Here is a 22342-nt window from a genome sequence, read left to right as displayed (position 1 = left end):
GGTTGGAAGAACTCATCCACTACTACGGATCCCCCCTCGAGGTGCAAAGTGACCAGGGAACCCATTTTACAGGAATGGAAATAAGAGAATGGGCTGGGGTATGGGGGATTGCGTGGGTGTTCCACATCGCATACCGGGTGCAGGGCTCATTGAACGCATGAATGACTTGCTTAAAGAACAGTTATGCAAACTATCTCCCACTGAATCCCGGGCTGGGTGGAGCTGTAATCTTCACCAGGCCATGGCTGCGCTCAATGACAGCCCTCTGTATGGCTCCACCCTGTACACTAGATTCACGGGGGAGGTCACTGAGTGGCCACGAGTGTTGCGAGTGCAGCGCCTGCACCCGCAAGCCCACCTCCCTATTCGGGCCATCCTGGAAAGTGCTGGTCTAGATCGGTGGGTCCCTCAAGAGGGCCTCACTCTACAGCCCAATATGTGGAACCTTGTAAGTACTGGCTTAGCCATAGGACTACCACAAGTCTATTATGGGCACATTGCCCCACGCAGCAGTCTGGCCCTTAAGGGCATAGATGTTGCAGGAGGAGTAATCGATGCTGACTATACCGGGGAGGTTAAGGTGCTTTTGGTTGACAATGGCCCACAGGCAGTAACCCTTCCCCAAGGTGAACGTATTGTGCAGTTGATTTGCGAGCGCATTGGGTTGCCTGATGTACGGGAAGTGGATGCACTTGTACCCACCACTCGAGCAGGAGGGTTTGGCTCGACTGGATGTACAGTTTGGGTCCATGACCCCACCAAACATAACCTGCTCGAAGGGGAAATCCTAGCTGATGGTCCCGGGGACACTCACCTCGTACTGCTAAAAGGGGAAGACGCCCCAATTTATGTGCCCTCTAAGACTCTTTCTTCCAGGCAACCATAATTGCCGCACTGCAGTTTGGGCGGGTCTGTGGAGTGTCCTGGTTGCGCCACCTGAAGGCATTACACCTGTGATGGCCCTACAGCCTGTTCTCTACGGCATAATCCTCGAACTAATTTTAGCTTCAATAGGTGCCCAAGCCACATGGCACCACAACTCGGCTGTCCAGTGGATGCAATCGGTAGAACTAGCAGGTAACAAATCGGACTGTTGGTACTGCGCACATGCCCCCCAATTGGCAAGCGCTGGCATTCCGTGGGCTGCAGTGCTGGAGAATGAATCCTGGGCCCTTAACGACACCACTTTTTTCACTTAGTATAACGTAATGACCCCTTACCAGCACCAAGGGACACCGGTAGTGATACTGGAGGATGCGTATTGGTGTGTTCAGCGGCCTTCGGCGATGGATGCCACTCGTCCCGTCGGAAATTTTCCCCTTTCCTCGTGTGCAGTGATAGCAGAATACCTGCCAGACACCGGGGAATTTAACGTTACTGCTGGCCCACCAGAAATGCACAGTGAGTGGATGGCCGGAGAGGCGTGGGTCTCGAGTGATAATTGCTCCAGTTCCTCTGAAACCAATTTGACTTATACCAATGGTACCACCCTCTGCGATCAGAGTACTACATACCCGTGGTTTTCTATATTCCTACAATGCCAGTGCCCCCTTATGGAGAACGCCCCTCAGCACAATTAGGTGCGGGCAAACCCCACGTGCACATTACTGGTCTCAATGTAACCAAAGCTCTGATAGTTGGTGTCGCAATGCCTCAGATGACACATGGCTCCCCACGGAAGGAGTGCCAGGGCTGTAGTGGCTATGCAGCCGTCAGGCATATAAAACCTTACCCAACCAATGGTGTGGACAGTGCACATTGGGACGGCTCCTCCCCCATACGTATGGAATGCAAACCATGCACACTCATGCACTGCATAATTACATATTGGTGGCACGTCCACGGCGGAGCCCAAACCCCATTGTGCAGAGACCCACGGGTTTCCATCAGTTTGTCCGCGCCTTCCTCCCCTGGCTAGGGGTGGCTGAACTGGAGCGGGTTATGGTAAATATCTCAGCCACGTTAGAGGTTATAGAGAATAATACCATAGATGCAATTCAAGCCGTACAATTAGAAGTAGCTTCTTTGTCGCAAGGTGTATTACAGAATCGTATGGTGTTGGACTACTTATTAGCCGCTCAAATTGGCATTTGTGCCTAGATTAATGAAAGTTGTTGTTTTTACTCAAATCAGGCTAAGCGCATCGAGACTGATGTTCATAATATGATGGATCACTTGAAAGTGTTACATGACGTGGGCTCTGAGGATTCTGTATGGGATGACTCTTGGCGGTGGCTAACCTCCTGGCTTCTGGATCTCAGCGCCTGGGGGAGACACATCGGGTTCCTGCTATTGATTGGACTACTGGGTTTTGTATGTGTGTTTGTCATTCTTCAATGCTGCGTGAATTGCTCCCCCGCCATCCTGGCCCAACTAGTAACCCCCAAAACTACTGGTGGCAGTAACTAATACATCTCAGTCCGCCAAGGGGTGGAGTGTAGGGGCAAGGTTGTGGAAGATTGGCAAGGAGCTAAGTGGTAGACTGAGTACGTGACTGGATGTAAGCAGAGGATGCAGGCAGTTTCAATGAACTTTGTCTGACAGTCCCAGCCAAAAGATATTGTAGCATAGCTCAGCATATTTTTGCCTGTAAACAAGTCAGTTTATGTAATAAACATAAATCATACATATAAGAATGTAACCAGCTGTTGACCCCATGTAACCCCGAGATAAGCGCAGAGAATATAGCACTGCAGAGGACTCCCCACCTGTGGAGTCCTGCCTGGTCAGCTGTCCCGAACGACCAGAGTCCACTGCAGCCCCTCCGCGCGTCCTAGGGGCTCCCCGCGCAGATTGGAGCGTAAGTCCTTCCTTCCTTCAATAAAGCATAGTTTACTATTCTTAGGCCTGAGTGTCCTCCTTTCGCTGGTATCTCCCCTGCAGCCCTTGCGGGCACAGCGGACCACAACCTTAATTACCGAAATAGATAGAGTAAGATAATTGGTTTCAAATCTTCTGGTAACAATGTATCAGCCTGGCAGATTAGTACTGCCACTTTGAAAATAAGAAAGGAAATATGTGGAAATGTCTCTTCCTGGTCCTTCTCCATCTTGGTAGCCTCATTTCATAAGTTTTTTTATATTATAATTTTTAGTCTTGAGTCTACCATATATCCCTGGCACTGCCATGAACCAATGAGTTTAAGATAAGCACTGCTAAATATAAAGCTTACAATTAATACTACACTGGATTAAAGTGTATTCACATTCAAGGAGAATGTGAAAGGAGAGTGAGGGTGGGGACAGATGTTCCTACCTGATGGTGTGGGCTCTGCCTAAGAGTCCTAGAGGCCATTTGACCTTCCTTCTCTACACTCTTTAAAGACAGAGCTGATTAGAGTCATTGGAGAGTCTTCTGTTTTGTTGAGTGCTCACTAAATTTGTTAGTCTCTAAGGTACCACAAGTACTCCTGTTCTTTTCACTAGAGCTGAAATCACTGACAACCAGGTCTAAGTGCTAAGTCTTAGGCCTGCTGTGGGGCAGCATACCAGTGAAAGACTGCACAGCCTGCACTAGCAGGGAGGTTCTACATTAACTGCTGAAATTACTGAGAGCTGGATTAAGTGGTGGGACCTGAAGACTTGGTGTCAGAGAGGCTGCAGCAGAGAGAGCAACAGGGCAGCAGTGGAGTGAATGGCAGCCCAGTGGGCAGCGACCCAGAGTGAACAATAGCAACTGTGAGCCAGTTGCAGTGCTGTTGGCAGCAGCTGAGACACCGCTCACTGGGGTGGAAGGTGAACTCATGTGAAGGCACTTCTGAACTCTGGGTCTTCATTGACCCAGGACAGCAACTGTGAGTGGGGTGCAGTGGAGGGAGAGGGAAGTGGCGTATTAAAGGGACCTTTGTTTGTTGGACTTTCACCCTTCAAGGTGAGAAACTGAGGTGAAGGATACTGCTCAACATACTGTGGAGTACGTGTTTTGCTTATGATCTCAAGTTTTTGAATATGGTTGTAGTGTTTTCCCAAACTTATGCTTGATTCTCTTTCCCTTTTAATAAAAGTTCTTGTTTGCTATATACAGACTCAGTGCTTTTGAGTAAGGAAGTATTGCCTCTTAGACATGCCCAGGTGTGGTGTTAAATTTCCCCAGCTTACGGGTTGGGAGCTTGAGCTGGCTAATAGGAATCCCTAGATAGTGAACCCAGCCCTTGTTGCTACTGACTTCACCTGGCAGGAAGGTTACATATATTCCTCACCTACATTAACAAGTCTATACAAGATGATCCCTTGAATGTTTCCATCATAATAATCCCTAACTCTTTCTATAAATAAAATAACTGGATACTAATTGCTCAGTACATACCGTTCAGTCTTACCATATATGATTTGAGATTGGCATTTTAGCTGGTAAATGTTGTCATGACTGTATCTGCTAAGGCATAATTGCAAGGGTGTGTGGTATGAATAAGCCCAGGTATTTTTGGTAGTCATTTAATAGGCGGTTATTATGCCAGGAGATTGGTCATCATGTTGGAATACTAGGGAAAGTCCAGATTACTGGAAGAGAGTGTTAATGTTGTGCTAAGAGTGCTAAATCCTGACATCGATCCTGAATAAAATAATGGAAAAGATGATACAGGATTCAATTAATATAGCATTAAATAGTAGGAATATAAGGTCAGTCAACATGGTTAGAAAAGAGGGCTTGTCAAACAAACCTAATTTAATTATTTGAGGAGATTACAAATGTTGTTGATAAAAGTAACTGTGAAGACATAATATACTTAGACTATTGTATTGTGTTTGACTTAGTACTACACAATATTCCGACTAAAAAAAATTAGCACTATACATTATCAAAGTAGTACACATTAAATGGATTAAGAACTAGCTAACTATCAGATCTCAAAAATTAGTTGTTAAAGGGGAATCATTATCAAATGAGGTGTTTCTAGTGGGGTTCTGCAGGGACTAGGCCTGAACCTATTCAACATTTTCATCATTGATCTGGAAGTAAATATAAAATCATTGCTGATAAAATTTGAAGATGACAAATATAAGTGGCATGGTAAATAGTAATGAGGACTGGGCAATCATATAAAGTGATCTGGATTGTTTGGAAAGATGGGCCTATTCAAACTCAAAATGAATTTTAATTGAGTTAAGTATAAAGTTACACATTTGGAGCAAGGAATACAGGCCAGTCCTATGGAACTGGGGACTGTATCCTGGAAAGCAGTGACTTAGGAATCATAGTGGACAAACAACTCAAAAGGGCTAGTGTGATACTTGGATGTAGAAACAGGGGAGTAGCAAATAGGCATTGGAAGGGTGGGGGGGGCAATACTATAATACTGTGTATAGTTCAGCTTTTAAAAAGGATGTTGAAAATTTGGAGAGGGTGCAACAAAGAGCCACAAAAATGACTTAAGGGCTGGAGAAAATATTTTCCTTTGAGAGATTTAAAGAGGTCAGTCTGTCTAGTTTATCAAAAAGATGATTTAGAAATGAATGGATTACAGTCTGTAAGTACCTTCACTGGGAGAAAATACTGGTTCTAATGGGCTGTTTAACTTAGTGAAGAAAGGCATAACAGAGGTAATTGGCTGGAAGGTGAAGCCAGACAAATTCAAAATGGAAATAAGTCTTTAACTGTGTGGGTGATTAACCACTGGAATAAACTATCAAGGGAAGTGGTAGTATCTCCCTCTCCTGAAGTCTTCAGATCAAGACTGGATGCCTTTCTGGAAAATATGCTTTAGCCAAACATAATTTTGGGGTATATTAACAGTAGCATTGTATGTAAGACATGGGAGGTAATTGTCCCACTCTACTCAGCATTGATGAGGCCTCAGCTGGAGTTCTCTGTCCAGTTCTGGGAGCTACACTTTTAGGAAATATGCAGACAAACTGGAGAGAGTCCAGAAGAGAGCAACAAAAATAATTAAAGGTTTAGAAAACTGACCTATGAGGAAAGATTAAAAAACCATGCGTGTTTAGTCTTGAGGAAAGACAACTGAGTGGGGACCTGGCAACAGTCTTCAAATATGTTCAGGACTGTTATACAGAGAATAGGTCTCCATGTCCACTGAAGGTAGGACAAGAAGCAATGGGCTTAATCTGCAGCAAGGGAAATTTAGGTTAAATATCAGGAAACACTTTCTAAGGGTTTCTAAGGGTGGTTAAGCTCTGGAATAGGCTTCCAAGGGAGATTGCAGAATCCCCAGTATTGGTAGTTTTTAAGAACAAACATATATCAAGGATGGCCTAGGTTTATTTGGTTCTGCTTCAGAGCAGAGAGCTGGACTTGATAACTTCTCCAGATCACTTCCAGCCCTACATTTCTATGATTCTATGACCTATGATGTACAGGAAATCAGAGTAGATGATCTAATGGTCCCTTCTGACCTTAAACTCTATGAAACCATAAATGTTCTCTGCAGTGCAAAAGTGATGCTGATGAATACTAAATAGGGAAAGTGAAATTGTTCATTAGAAGCAAATAATGGAAAACCTCAGCCAAATCACTGGCCCAAACCAAAGCCTTTTGAATATTTAGGTAAGTACTCTTGCCATAGTGATGGGCCTCAGTGCACTGCTGCACCCTTTCTGGTCTCCCTGAATGCACACTTTCGGGGCTTGGGCCTCTTACCTTTACTTATTTTGGAGTGGAATTTCATGATTATTCCACTCTTAGACCATTCCCGTATATACCAACACATCACCTGGTATATACTAACCAGTTATCACTCTACAGTTGGATTGGATTCGGAGCACCTATATTTCCTCTCTTCAGGAACCTTTGATCTGTGATATAGTGACCCAACAGCCTTCTTAAAACAATATATTTTTTTAGTAGTTGGGAAAAAGCAGTAGAGAAAAAGGATTTTAAAAACAACAGGCTACATGCATATTTAGTCTCACTTAATCTTAAGGGTCAATACAAGCAAATTAGATGGGCTTTCTTTTTAAGTTACAGGAATAGCACAGAGCAATCTTATGTTCTCCTAGGAAACTCAGATCCTTCTGTGAACCTGAGAGTTTCTCATTATGGTTCTCTCAGTCTGACCCACTCTGTTCAAACTGGTTTCACTGCTCCCTAAGGAGATTGGGTTAGAGCCATGAAGGCTACTCGTTCTGGCACTCTCTCTTAAGTCTAAGCTATTAGACGACTTAAGTCTAAGCTATTAGATGACTATCAAATAAGGCTTCCTTTCCTTCTCCTCAAGTGGATAGGCTCTACTACCCAGAAAAAATCCCTAGGGTGAAATATCTACCCCCATTTATGGTACAGATGGACCACAGTAGTGCCAGAACCAGATACAATAGTAACAGTCACAAAAGAACACCACAACGTTTGTCATAATATCCCATACCGAGAGCTCCATGTCTGATCCAAGCAGTGTTTTGCCTCCAAATACTCCTTCACCTTTATTGATATCCCACAAATCCACTTCAGGATTTAAACAGGCGTGGCGTATCCTGTGCTGGATGATGATCTCATCCATTCTTGCATGTTTTGGAGCTTCCCTAGGATCAAAGGGTCTGAAAGAATTATGGGTCTTCTCTGATGTAAGGAAGCTCAGGAGCACCTGGGATATGAAGACAGCAAAATAGTACTATGGAGATTGCCAGACCTGATAAAATCTAAGTGCATCTGTAACATTAGCAAAGGAGGGGAGGACAGAAAGGAAGGCTGGAATAGGATTTAGGTGATGGGGAGTGAAGAGAAAGAGGCATCTGGGGGCTGGGGTGGGCTAGGAAAATCACATATCCCCAGTTTTAGAATGGAACAGTAAGAGTGGGGATCTCCTAGGTTGTTACTTATCTGGAAAGGAAGCAGGTTTTTGGAATAGTTGAGGGGAATTGGGGGAGGGATTGTTGAGTCAAAGAAAGGGAGTAAGGTTTAGTTATGTTGAGATTAAAGACACAGACAGAAGACCTCAATAAGACAAGGTTAACTTTGAATAACCATCCACACATTGGTATTCTCCTCTACACAGTACTAGCAACCCTTTTGAGATGCAACCCTCAGTATTATTGAGATATAAACACAACTAACCAGGAGCTAGGCCAAAAAAAGTCTAACCAGTTGGACATCATCTTTATCTGCCCAAATATCTGTTTCAGACTCCAGCAGGGGGAGAAGGGAATCTTCACACTGGCGGAAGGTAACTCCAAGCCACATGAAAGAACAAGGTTTGTAGGCTCACTGCTTATCACATGGTGATCTGCCAGCATCCAATGGTGAAAAGATGATGAGTGAGCTTGAAGAAACCATTAGCTTTGTTTGTTCCTGACATCCTATAGAATCCAGTTTGAACTAGTATATGCACCCTTGTCCAGGGAAGCAGCTTCTCTGGAGATATTACAGCTTGAGTGAATTTGCCTTATCACCCATTGCTGGTTTCTTATTTACCCTTCCCAGGGACATACATACAATTCCACAATAAACACACAGACAAGTGCATTGTCAGTAAAATGGACTCCAAAGATTTTTAAACTAATTCAGTGAGGTTTAATTTAATTGAATTAAGTCCATTCAGGATATCGTGGGAAATTATCAGTTTGTCGCACCTGCAGCACCACATTATTCTCACTTTTCTTACCACCAAACAGACCAGTCATCCCAATTCTATTCACAGTGGTGGTCGGAGCTAGTGCCCTGTTATGGAAATATTGTGGGGGCTGGTGTATGTTTCAGCCCTCAGTACTGCACCAATGTTTTCTGACCCCACAATATCTCACAGAAGTGAGAGCAGGAACTAGAGGAGGGAATAGATGCTGTGGTGCATGGGAATGAGCCAGCCAGCAGGGAGCAGATAGCAACAGGTCTCCCCTCCCAATCATCTTATCACTCATCTGGACACAGTGGCTATGCCAGCCAGGGCTAACATGCACAGTGACTGTGTAGGGGTGACACAATGTCTGCCCCTGACAGCTGGGAGAGGCAATTCATAATCATAGAAGTTTAGGGTTGGAAGAGACCTCAGGAGGTCACCTAGTCCAACCCCCTGCTCAAAGCAGGACCAACACCAACTGAATTATCTCAGCCAGGGCTTTGTCAAGCTAGGCCTTAAAAGCCTCTCAGGATGGAAATTCCACCACCTCCCTCGGTAACCCATTCCAGTGCTTCACCACCCTCCTAGTGAAATGGTTTTTCCTAATATCCAACCTAGACCTCCCGCATTGCAACTTGAGACCATTACTCCTTGTTCTGTCATCAAATCCCCCCTCACTCTTCTCTTCTGCAGACTAAATAAGCCCAGTTCCCTCAGCCTCTCCTCGTAAGTCATGTGCCCCAGCCCCCTGACCATTTTCATTGCCCTCCGCTGGACTCGCTTCAATTTGTCCACATCCTTTCTGTCCTGCGGACCCCAAAACTGGACTCAATACCACATATGTTGCCAAATAGAGGGGAATAATCACTTCCCTCAGTCTGCTGGTAATGCCCCTACTAATGCAGCCCAATATGCCGTTAGCCTTCCTGGCAAAAAGGGCACACTGCTGACTCATATCTAGCTTCTCATTCACTGTAATCCCCAGGTCCTTTTCCGCAGAACAGCTGCTTAGCCAGTCGGTCCCCAGCCTGTACGGGTGCATGGGATTCTTCCGCCCTAAGTACAGGACTCTGCACTTGTCCTTGTTGAACCTCATCAGATTTCTTTTGGCCCAATCCTCCAATTTGTCTAGGTCACTCTGTACCCTATCCCTACCCTCCAGCGTATGTACCTCTCCCCTGAGCTTAGTGTCATCCATGAACTTGCTGACGGTGCAATCTATCCCATCGTCCGGATCATTAATAAAGATGTTGAACAAAACTGGCCTCAGGACAGACCCCCGGGGCACTCCGCTTGATACCGGCTGACAACTAGACATCGAGCCAATGATCACTACCCATTCAGCCTGACAATCTAGCCAGGTTTCTATCCACCTGATAGTCCCTTTGGCCAATCCATACTTTTTTAACCTCCTGGCAAGAATACTATGGGATACTGCATCAAAAGCTTTGTTAAAGTCAAGATATATCATATCCACCACTTTCCCCATATCCACAGAGCCAGTTATCTCACCATAGAAGAAAATCAGGTTCGTCAGGCATGACTTGCCCTTGGTGAATCCATGTTGACAGTTCCTGATCACCTTCCTCTCCTCCAAAGGCTTCAAAATGGTTTCCTTGAGGATCTGCTCCATGATTTTTCCAGGGACTGAAGTGAGACTCACTGGTCTGTAGTTCCTCAGGTTTTCCTTCTTCCCTTTTTTAAAGATGAGCACTATATTTGCCTTTTTCCAATCATTCGGGACCTTCCCCGATCGCCACGAGTTTTCAAAGATAATCGCCAATGGCTGTGCAATCACATCAGCCATTCCCTCAACACTCTTGGATGCATTAGATCTGGACCCACGGACTTGAGCACATCCAGCTTTTCTAAATAACCTGTTCTTTCACCACTGAGGGCTGCTCACCTGCTCCCCATACTGTGTTGCCCACGACAGCAGTGAGGGAGCTGACCTTGCCTGTGAATACCAAGGCAAAAGCAGCATTGAATACTTCAGCTTTTTCTACATCATCTGTCACTAGGTTGCTTCCCTCATTCGTTAAGGGTCCCACGCTTTCCCTGATCTTTTTCTTGTTGCTAATGTAACCCTTCTGCCCGTCAGAGTTGGCAGCAACAAGGGCCGGGTTCAGTATCTAGGGGTTCCATTCCAATAACACAATGCAAACCGGCTCGAGCCCCCACCCAGTGACCTGGAACAAATATATACCACCCCCGCTGGGTGCCTCCAAGAGGCAATACTTCCCCTCTCGCAAGCACATAGTCTGAGTGTAGCAAAAAGCCTTTTAATAACCGAGAGAAACAATGTGGCATTATGTTGGGGAAACACCACCAACAGGATTCATAATACAACCCATGAGCAAAAAACCCACCCCAAGCAAATTGGGGCGTGTCCTTTCCCTTTGGTTCTTGAGTCCAGCAACCCCAAATAACCCAAAGTCCCAAAAGTCCAATGACCCAAAAGTCTCTGTCCCTGGTCAGGGCAGCCCCAGAGTTCAAAAGTTTATCTGCGGAGCTTTACCTCCCAACCTGGGTGGAGATGGGACGGGGGTAAGAGGCACCTTACATGATCTGAAGCTGACCGCCCCACAGCTCCATAGGCCTTCGCTCCACCAGTCGCCCCACAAACTCCTTCACTCAGCTCCGCTCCGCTGCTCCACCAACTGCTCCGCTCCACGTCCCACCAGCAGCTCCCGCCGTCCTACGCACTGCTCCACCAGCCTGTCCACAAGGCACTCCAGCCGTCCCACAAACTGCTCCACAATATATCTTCAGGCTCCCCCACTACTTAACACAACACTCAGTGATTTCAGCTCTTAGGTGAATTCAGCTTGTAGTAGGGGAGCCTCAGTACTCATGCACCATTAGCCCAAAGTGAGCTCAGCAGCCTGTAACTAGACTCCTAATGGAATCAAAATTAGCTCTGATATTCCACAGTGGAGAGAGGAGGAAGTGCAATTAGCATGTAAGGCCCTCACTAAGGGGCCCATGCCACCAAATATTAATACTTGTCCCCAGCCTCTCTCCATTCACAGAGTTTTGGAACCCATGACCCTTGCCTAGCGAGTGCTACTCAGTTGATGGTGAGTCCCTCCATCATAACAAAAGGCCACGTACAGTTCCAAGCACAGTTCCCATAATCAGGGTAATAACAATTTATTCTTTCTGCCCCAATAACAGAGACACTGGGGATCCCACAGCAGCCAAAGTGACCATTTGGGCAGCTATGGTCTCATTCTAGGCATGGTGGGTGTGCCTATGCAAATGAGATCGGCCCCTGAAGTGCTTTTCCACAACTTGCCACACCTCACCACCAGATGTCAGGGTGGAGTTCATCCTGACACTGCTTACATCAACATACCTGTAGAAACCCTTCTTATTACCTTCACATCCCTTGCTAGCTGCAACTCCAATTTTGTTTTGGCCTTCCTGATTACACCCCTGCATGCTCGAGCAATATCTTTATACTTCTCCCTAGTCATCTGACCAAGTTTCCACTTCTTGTAAGCTTCCTTTTTGCGTTTAAGCTCACTGAAGATTTCACTGTTAAGCTAAGCTGGTCGCCAGCCATGTTTGCTATTTTTTCTGCACATCAGGATGGTTTGTTCCTGCACCATCAATAAGGATTCTTTAAAATACAGCCAGCTTTCCTGGACTCCTTTCGCCCTCATATTAGCCTTCCAGGGGATCCTGCCTATCAGTTCCCTAAGGAGTCAAAGTCTGCTTTTCTGAAGTCCAGGGTCCGTATTTTGCTACTCCTTTTTCTTCCTTTTGTGAGGATCCTGAACTCAACCATCTCATGGTCACTGCTGCTGTGACTTCCTGGCCGAGCCCAGTTCCATCTTCCCTCCACCATGGGTCTCAGTGGGCACACCTGGCCTGAGGAGGGGGCTGGATCCCTGTGCGGGATGGGGCACCAGCAAGGAGGAGTCAGGTGAGAGCTGCTGGGGAGTGATGGGATGGAGGGAAGCACAGTGTACCAGCATCCTAGGGTATATGCAATGGACATCAACAACAGAGGGAGTGCACATGACAGGTGAGGAGCACATGGAAGTACACAGCGGGAAGGAGGTGCATGCAGAGACAGTTTCCTCCTGGAAGACACATAGTGCCTGGAATGAGTGCACCAATGATTATGAGTCAATTAATGGTGGGGGGGCACATACAGGAGGAAAAGGCAGAAATCAGCTTTAATGTAAAAAGCAATGACAGGAAATCCCCTAATGATACAGACATAGGAGCAAAGGGTGAGTCAAAGGGCTGGAAGGCCCCTGGTGCTTGTGAGAGTAGGGTTGCCAATTTTGGTTGGATATATTCCTGGAGGTTTCATCACATGATAATCTTTAATTAAAGATTAATCTTTAATTCCTGGAGACTACAGGAGTGAGAGTGACTAGCGTGACAGAGACAGGGAACTAAAAATGAAAACAAAACACACACTGAAGTCATCTGCCTGGTGTACCGTATCAGATGCTGGCAAACCTCAGGAGAGTTCTGTCCTTTGGAAAAACAAACACACAATTTTTGCAGTAGTTGTAATGCCAATAACATATTGTGCACAGAACTAATACAACTGTCATTGATTCATAAAGCATCCTCTCTCAGTTCTCCTTTGCTCTTGCTTGTACAATCACGTCTCTCCCCTACTCTGACTGCCCTTCCCGTCTCTGATGCCCTGATCTCCGCACCTCTGCCCTGCTACGCTGACTCAATTCACTCCTCAGGAAGAGATTGAGCATGCAGAGAAGAGAAAAGAACTACTTCTTTGTTGTCTCATATTTTTAAATAAACCAACATCAGCAACTGTTGTTCTTCCAGTCCCCACCAAAATATATTGAGTTATAGGATATAACCTCCTGTTCTTCAGCATAAGAGAAACAAGAATTGGCTCTAGCCGAGAAATGTTGTGAACTGCGTGACTATTGTGCCATGCTGATGGATATAAGAAAGTTCCCCAAAAGGTCATCCTCACCAGAACCACTGCAGCCATCAACTACTGAAGTGCAATTTAATAAAGTTTGGGAAAATGTAATCTTTGCTAAGAATTATTGAAGATATGCCTTTATGGTCACATGACGAGGAAAGTGATTGTTTTGGGTCATGCTGTCACTCTGAAGCAGCTGCTCTTCATGAACCATGTGACATGCTTGAAGGAGCAAGAAGGCAAACTGGGAACACAAATAAGCACTAAATAATTCAAATAAGCTGGTACAGTTGTTACCCATATCTGAGCTTGTCTCTTTGACAAAATGTAGCATTTTGCTTCCATTGTTGCTCAGGAAAAGCTCAATGTTTAGTCTCTCCGAATAAAAATGCTGAGGCTGCTTTCACCAAGAAGGATTTCAATAATTGGAAGACAATAGTAAGAGTCAGAGAATATGACAGGAGCGATCTTAATAATGAAGCCAATATGAATTTTCTGACAAAGGATCAGCTCTGTGTCATAGTGCAACTGAATGACCAATTAAAGCACGTATGGCTAAGGATGCTAATGAGTGAGATATATCCAGCCTGCATTTCTTCTTGTGGCAAGACATGGACACAATGAAATTCTGGGAAACCTCCAAGAGCTGTTGCTTTTAAGAGTTGAAGACAATTAGAATGTCAGTGCATGGGTTGCTAACAAAAGTTATCAATCACATGAGACCATGAACGAAGTGATCTCTCTTGTGGGAAATTTGCTTTTATGAAACAAAATGTGAAATCCCTCTATATCATTGGTATCTCATCATTGCTAATGAGGTCTCTGACCTATCGATAAAGGAACAAATGGCTATTTGTATTAGATCATCAACAAATTCTTTGACGATCATGAAGACTTCATAGGTTTTGTACAACTAGGCAAAAAACTGACATGTAACACCTATGCACCACTATGAAAGAAACACTGGTTCATAGCATGTTACTCCTTTCTACCTAGTGGGGGCCTAGAATGGAGCAAGTAACATGACTGGGATAGCAAGGACTTACTGCCCGGATATGAGAACTAGAACCAGCAGTGTTGTATGGACACAGTTTCAAGCACTGTTTAAACTTATGCCTGCAGGTTTCCAGCCACCAATGTGTTGCACTGAAGGGTGCTTCAGATATTTGCATAAACATGCAAAAACATATCTTTTATTCAGCCAAATGGATGATGATTTTTGAACAATTTCAAAAAGAGTTTTCATTTGAAGAAATTTCCATCAATGCCACACTGTCCCACCAAGTGGACAGTTCAAACAGGTGCCATCAACACAGTTCTTGTAAGCTACCATGCTGTTCTGGAATATTGCCACAAAAATAAATTCTTCTTGTAATGTTGAGCATGGTAGGATAGCTGGAGGTGTTCTTGCCCAGAGTAAACAGTTCAAGATATTAGATGGACTAATCAAAGTCCAAAATTGATCCATTTCAACTGACCAGACCTTCCTGAGTTCTGCATAGAAAAGACAGGTCTTTGCAAGAAGGCTTACAATCTGTTGTGCTTAGTGTAGTATTTCTGAGATGTCAGAAAAACAATGAAAAGTCTAAGCTATTTTACTATACTGTGGTTGCAGAAGGAATAAAGTTAACAGGTGAGCCCTTCACTAGACAGAGTCAAGAGTCTGCCCAAGCATCTAGATGATGTAGCACATCCTCATCCATATGAAACACCAGAAGCCTGTTTTAGGCAATGACATTTTGAAGTGATTGATATTGTTGTGGGTGAACTGAGATGGCAGTTTGACAAAACCATGCTGGGTCCACCAAGAACAATAGAAAACCAATTGAGTTCCCGTGCTAATGGAGAAAAATCAGCAACATCTTTATTCCTCAAGTTATTTAGCTCACGTATGCAAAAAATGTTATTTATTCACAAAACCAACAGAGGATTCAATCAGGTTTGATTAATGCAGACAGTAAGAACATTTCAACTAAAGTCACTAAACATCACTAAAGTCAACACTAAAGTCAGGAAGATGGGCACTTTGATGTGTTAAGTGGTCTCCAATCCTTTGACATTTTGTTCTCCAAGTTCATTCACTTTAGCAATTGTTCTTCATCAGTATCCACTGCTGTGGCTGAGAGAAGCTTCTTAGCACTGCCAAGAGTGAAAAACTTCCTCAGAACAATGAGGACCCAAAAACATTTGAACAAAGCAATGCTTTTGCATGTGCATAAACCAACTGTGGATGAATGGACAATGTCTGAAATTGTCAAGGATTTAATTTCAACTAGACACAGCACATTCACTTTTTTGGAACATTTTTAGACAAGACTCCTTTTCTTGTGTGACTGGTTTCTCCGTTGTCATTTTGGCACCAAATTTAATGATTGTTTTAGTAAAAACGTGTAACAATACACAAAGCATGAGAGTTTGAGGAGTGGTTTGGTGGACACAGGTTTGAGTAGCATGCAGTTTGGTGCGGGATGCATCAGATATAGAAAGAAAAAGATTTCAAGGGTCTTGGTATTATCATATGATACTTCGTACATTTAGGTTTCAGCTTTCACTCCCATTCAAAGACAGCTCCTATTTCCTATGCAGAAAAATAATATTCTAGGCCACCAAAGCTTATAAAACTTTGACATAATATAAGGCATCCTGGGACTATATTCCTTTCAAAATCTTTACTATGCATTTATTAAATCACATGTAAAGTTGACAGTACACATCCAACAGTATACTTCCATTTCAGAACAAAACAACTTAAGGCTAAGTGGGTGGTACAAATTGGATAGAGTGTGAACAAGTGATGAAGCATTACATGGCAGTAGAGAAATGGCTGGATCCTTTAATTTTCATTTCCACACTTTTTTTTAATATAAAGTTGAAGGTGTAGAATGTCTCAGTGAAGTGTAGAATGTGTTTTTGAGAGGCAGTAGTAGCTGGCTAGTTAGTTGGACTCCACAAACACTCTTTCAACCGTTACTCTTTTTTCCGTTTTTTTAAGCGATACGAAGAGATAGCTTATACATAATTAATTTATGTACTATGCTGAGAGAGAAAACTTTTAACATAGCTAACAAAGTAGAGATGGATTGTTACATCTTAAATAGGAGCAACATTATTGTTTTATGGTGCAAATATTAATTGGAAATTATAAGTATTGTTTGTGCTATTCCAGACACCAAGTGCATTACCTAGTTAAAGCAGACATTTGAATGGTTAAATCCATTACATCTAGTTTCAGTCTACAAACTATATTTTTCTTTCAGTTATAAAATTGGAAACAGAGAGAAGTTTTGTGATCCAAGAGCGCCACCTGGTGACCGATTCAGACTTTTAAATAATAAAGTGACACTACCAGCGCCCTCTCTAAAAGTTTCAGAACTGGGATTTTGGTAAATTAAAAGAAAGAGATGACTTACTGGAAACTACCCTATTAATCTGTGCCAAGAACACACATTTATTTGCGAAATCTAGAGATTAGAATGGCTAGCCAAGCAATTTGAATAAGAAAAATATTATTTTTAAGAAGATTTTAGTCCTAGTGGACAATTTACTCTCTTAGCCAGTGCCAGAGAACCATAATAGGGATTAAAGGTTTGGTAAAAACAGATGTCAGTTATCTTTATGTAGTATAGAACCAAATGCCAAACCTGCATCTCATCCCGCCCCTGCCCCCGCAAAAAACAACCCCCCCAAAAACTATACCTAGCTACCTATGAGGACAAGACACAAAAATATCAGATCTGACAGGGTCCTGCACTCCCCCATCCCTTTGATCCATAATTATATTTGTCTGTAAATAAGTTTTACAGAGATAGTTCTGTATTATTTCAGAGGTAGACATCATTATCACTAAATCTTTTACTTTTACCCTATTAACAGCACTTTCATGATTTCGGATTATCATAGAACCCAGTTCCCAGTATCATCGGCTAATTGTTAGCTTTTCATTTAGATGTCACTTACTCACCCTCCCAGGAACTTTTCTTAATATTATTACTGGTATGTGAACGGGAATGGTGCAGGAGGTTTATTATTGTTAATTATTTAGTTGCAGTAGCACCAATTATAGGTACCAATCCTGGACCTATAATTCTAGGTACTGTGCAGATGAATACAACAAGGACAGTTCCTGCTCCAGACAGATTGATACTATGGGTTATGAAAAGACACAGGAAGTGGCAAAACAGGAAAACAGGGAGAGGTGGGCATGAAGGACAGATAATAGGATATGGCTTTAAAGAAAAAAAGGTATACTCCTGAAACCAAACTCCCTAACTCTTAAGTTTGGAAAAATTAAAATTTGGAATCACACTTCATAACCTGCTCCTGTTCAAGGACAAAACTGAAACTGTCTCTCTTTCCCGTTCATAGGTGTTGGAAATTCAAGTCAAAATCTGGATTTCACAGCCTCAGTCCTGCTCTAAAGAGATTGTATTTGTTCTGAACATGTGCAACAATTTTGGTACATTTGATATGATGTAAACAAACCTAGTGTTATGAGCTACCCAGTGAACTTTTCAATAAAAAGCATTTTTAAAGGGGGTATTATCGTAGGTATAGAATCCATCGTCATACTGTCAGAAATACTTCTACAGCCAGGAGCACAGGGATCGGGCTGGGGGAATCGGGCGGGGGGAGAGGAATCCCTCTCCACTGCACACTGGCTGAGAGGTTAGGAGTTCTGCCAGCAAAATGAAATTCAGAAAGCTCCTCCCTTCCCCTCCCACTAGGCTTGCTTGTCTGGAGACAAGTTAGGAACAGGCAGGTATATCTATTCCCTGTTAATAAACTGGCAGGATTGCAGGAGCTGGCTAGGATAACTGAGGCATCCGAGATTATGTTTATATTAACTATAAGCTTGGCCATCTTCAATTTCACACCCCAGGTGATGCCCTAGGGATGGGTGTTTTACATTTGGTGGCTTCCTCTGTCATGATCATACCCAATTTACTGGGAGAACATTAAGAAATTGAGGTTTTTAATTGGGTACTGGGACAATCCCTTCATCAGTGCAATAGGGTTTCCTTGAAGGGAGGATGAGGGGGTGCCAGAATCAGACCTAAAGTTGAGTGGTGCTCACTGGATCTAGTCTTGTTGCAGGGCTGTTCGCCCCTTTGCTAGCCTATGCTTTTCTGCCCCCTTTTCTGTCTCTGTACTCTCCTCTTTATAGCAGGCCTTGTTTCTTCTATTGGTTGAAGCTGTGGGTGCCTGCTTCTTTGGTTGGCAGCTCTGGCAGCTGCATGTGATTGTGAACAAGCTGCTTGTCTGTAAACAGGCAATACTCTCCTCCCCCCTCTGTCTAAGATCAGCATGGGCTTTGTAGACCCCCTTACACCTTCCTTTTCTAGCCCCCTTACCCCTCATATGAGGAAAGGGGGTGGGCGGTGTCCCAGCATCAGGATATTTGGGACCAGATTGGGAATTATGCGGAAATTATTAAGGGAATGATGATGACTTGCACTGTACAAATTATTACTAAGTATTCCCAGATATTTTAGTTGAATAAAATTGCCGCCTAATTAAACCACATGTGGTGCCTCCCCTGTCTTTCTTTGGGAATGGCCCAACAGCACTTTTTTCACCTAGAGCAACTTTGACAGGTTTGCCACCTGCAGCAAAACTACTTTTTGCTTTGTGAAATGAGCATGTCTGCATCAAAGACAGGCCCCAAAAGTGAAAGCAGTAGCACACTTCTTCACCTTACTGTACCCTGGGGATCACCAGAGATCATTGCCATAAAAGAAAATTCACTGTCATATGATCTGCCTTTATTCACTCGAACCCACCCAGCCTCAACTTGCCTTTGCTTTGTAATGGAAAGAGGTTTTGGATGATGTATATTGGGAAATCTACATATTGTTTATCAAATAGGTAGTAAGGATTTTGAAACTAAGTGAGGCCCAGGATATAAGGCTCTGATATACTGCAATGTATCTAAGGGTAATCCAGCAGGACATATGTGAAAAAGCAGGATAAAAAAAACCCCTCTCATACACTTTTTAAAATAGCAGCACTCTTTAAAAATTGTTTCCACTAGTGTTTCATTTCAGAATGTTGTACCATAAAGCCCTAGTTTTCTTTTTCTTGTGAGAGAAAGTGTTGGGGCGATATGAAAAAGGGTGGGGAGATCTCTTAAAATGGAAAGAGGCAAAAGAATGGCAGGAAGAAAAGAAGTTCCTAAAGGAGTGAGGAGACGAAGATAAAAAGTAACAGACACTCAAGTTTCCTCTGTAAAAATAAAAGATCTAGAAACAGAGGCAGGTAGGGCAAAAATATTATTGAGGATTGCACTGAGCAGAGAATGGCCCTCTGCAGAGATAGCAGATGTATTCCAGTGGAATAATGTTTAGAAACTGTGTCATCTCTTGCCTTGGATCCATTTTTACACTTCATGAGTTCAAATTAATAAGTTATTTTTGTTTTCTGGTTTTAAACTGACAGATTGTGTTCCGCAAAAACTGATAGGATTCTACTCCCAGCTCTGTCATTGACCTGCTGTATGACCCAGACTATCACTTCACCTCTGTGCATCTATTTACCCTCCTGCTCTTTGTCTTGCCTCTTTAGATAGTGGGGCAAAAGCTCTCTTCTCTATGTATTTGTACAGTATCCAGTGCAACAGGGCCCTGATCTCAGTTAGGGCCTATAGGTAGCAGTCATTCGAATAATGAATGGTAGGTTTTCCCCATCACTTGCTAGGGAATATTTCCTATTTGGTTGTGAGTCATCAAGTGAGTCTGAGTCCTTGAGACACTACTTCGAAAGAATGGAAAGCTGTGTGCCAGAGACAAATCCTGGGGGCCCACAGCAGTCAATGAGGAGCTGGATTCAGCTTACAGTGATTGTAAGGCAAGGCTAAGGCTAAGGCATCCCATTATAAGTGCAAAGAGGCACCACTCATGCTATCATCATGCTGGAAGAGTCAAGCATAGAAGCACAGAGAAAAGAAAAAGGAATCACATAATGAAGTTCTTTCTTACTTGAGCTGCTAGTGCAAGAGAGTAATCATAAGATCAAGAGGACAAGCATTTGTCCTAGCTATGCGTACTAGGGCTTGATTCCTCCTCAGCACGGTACAGGTGAAAATCCTGAGATTTTACAGCTTCCTTATTGCCATTTCCTTCTTTCTTTTTCTTTTTTTCAAACCGTAATCTCCAAGTTCTCTTTTGAGACATCGAACTTTGCAGCCTATTCCATTGTGGAGATTCTTTGTTGTAGGCTTCAATGGACTATTGCCCTATGTCAACACGGCCCTTTAGAAAAGTGATTGCAGGCAAACAGGTAACCAGGGAAACAGTATAACTGTGGAATATCGTACAACACCATCCACAGTAATCAGGTGCTAGCTTCAAGGCTTTGTTAGGACAACTTACATAGTGTCTTACTGAGAAAAAAGAAAAGGAGTACTTGTGGCACCTTAGAGATTGACCAATTTATTTGAGCATAAGCTTTCGTGAGCTCCAGCTCACTTCATCGGATGCATCCGATGAAGTGAGCTGGAGCTCACGAAAGCTTATGCTCAAATAAATTGGTCAATCTCTAAGATGCTACAAGTACTCCTTTTCTTTTTGTGAATACAGACTAACAAGGCTGTTACTTTGAAACCTGTCATTACTGAGAAAAGTTAGTCTAAGAAATAAAACTCAACTGGAGTCAAATGTTTAAGTCCCTTGTTGCTTCTATACTATGGATGTGACTATGGTTTTCACTGGCCTATCAATTCAAATAAATGCATCAAACTTACTATATAAACTAGACTTCAGTTAAGTAAAATGAATTTCAGGCACATCAGATACATTGTTCAGCATTACTCATTGTTTTATGCTCACATCAAATTCACACAGAAGAGGCCTGTCTTTACACACTTGTTGCCCGAGCAGGACTTCCCTGTCACCATTACCAGGCTAGGAAGTAGTTTTCCCTTATTAATTTATACTTGGCATGCTTAATTTTATTTCCCAGATTCCCACTGCAGTTAGCCTGTGTGTGGACATCTTCTCCTTACTGTAGCCAGTGGGGTGAGTAAAGGGTTTTTACATACATTACTGCTTTAACCTCAGTATGCTCTGAAGTGCAACATCGGCATTCTTTCCTTTGAGACTCAGCAGATACCTTTAAAATGCTTAGCCTATTAAAGCTTATAATGCATGATTAATGATCTGGAGGCTCCTGATGTGGGGTAAAACACTCAGCAGAATTTGCCAGCAGCTTTTGCAGGTTTATGTGCCCCCTATAATTGTACTGTGCATTAGAAACTAAACCTATCACATGTAACTATTTCTCACATCTATTGCACAGTATGCAAGACTCATACTTTTCCACACAAAAAACCAATAAAGGTAAAATGTCCTACAATCTTCCACTGGCTCTACAGTATTCATAAAAATTACTGTTGCTCTGAGTTTTAACATTCTGATTAACACCCTCCCCCTTGATTCTTTAATTTCTTTTCTCAGTTGCACTATGAAAGGAACATCTGCTTTTCTATTTTTTTTATTTTAACTGTACTTTAAGTTTTACCTAATTTTGTGGATCTTCTCACCCAGATCAAAAAGACTGAAATTTTCATATTTTCCAATTTTGGAAATACCCTAAGATACACTAAGAGCCACCTCTCACCAGACAGTTATTTTTATTTGTATTACAGGAGTGCCTAGAGTCTCCAGCTGAGATTCGGACATATGCTGTACAAACACAATGAAATAGACTGTAAGGTCTTTGGGGCAGGACCTATCTAAATAGATAAGAGAAAACCAGGGAGGAGAAGGAAGCACAGAGAGAGGAAATGACTTGCTGAGGTCAGTGGTGGAACGAGGAACAGAACTCAAGTCTTTTGTTGCTCAGATCCACTAAGCCCACCGTATCTCCCTTGTCTCCTCCCTGGGAATATTGGAGGAAGAAATGCAGATGTGAGCAGATCATGG

General features: G+C 43.2%; 1 pseudogene across 1 annotated transcript; it reads left to right on the top strand.

The window, feature by feature from the left end:
* The first annotated feature begins 88 nt into the window (after window positions 1-88).
* Window positions 89-886, top strand: LOC311519278 (annotated as a pseudogene). Its single transcript has one exon. The product of its transcript is annotated as an uncharacterized misc_RNA (transcript).
* The last annotated feature ends 21456 nt before the right edge of the window (window positions 887-22342 follow it).

The sequence above is a fragment of the Lepidochelys olivacea genome (genome assembly GCF_965140295.1).
Source record: "Lepidochelys olivacea isolate rLepOli2 genome assembly, chromosome: 1".
Lineage (NCBI taxonomy): Eukaryota > Metazoa > Chordata > Testudines > Cheloniidae > Lepidochelys > Lepidochelys olivacea.
This window is presented reverse-complemented; position numbering and strand designations above follow the sequence as displayed.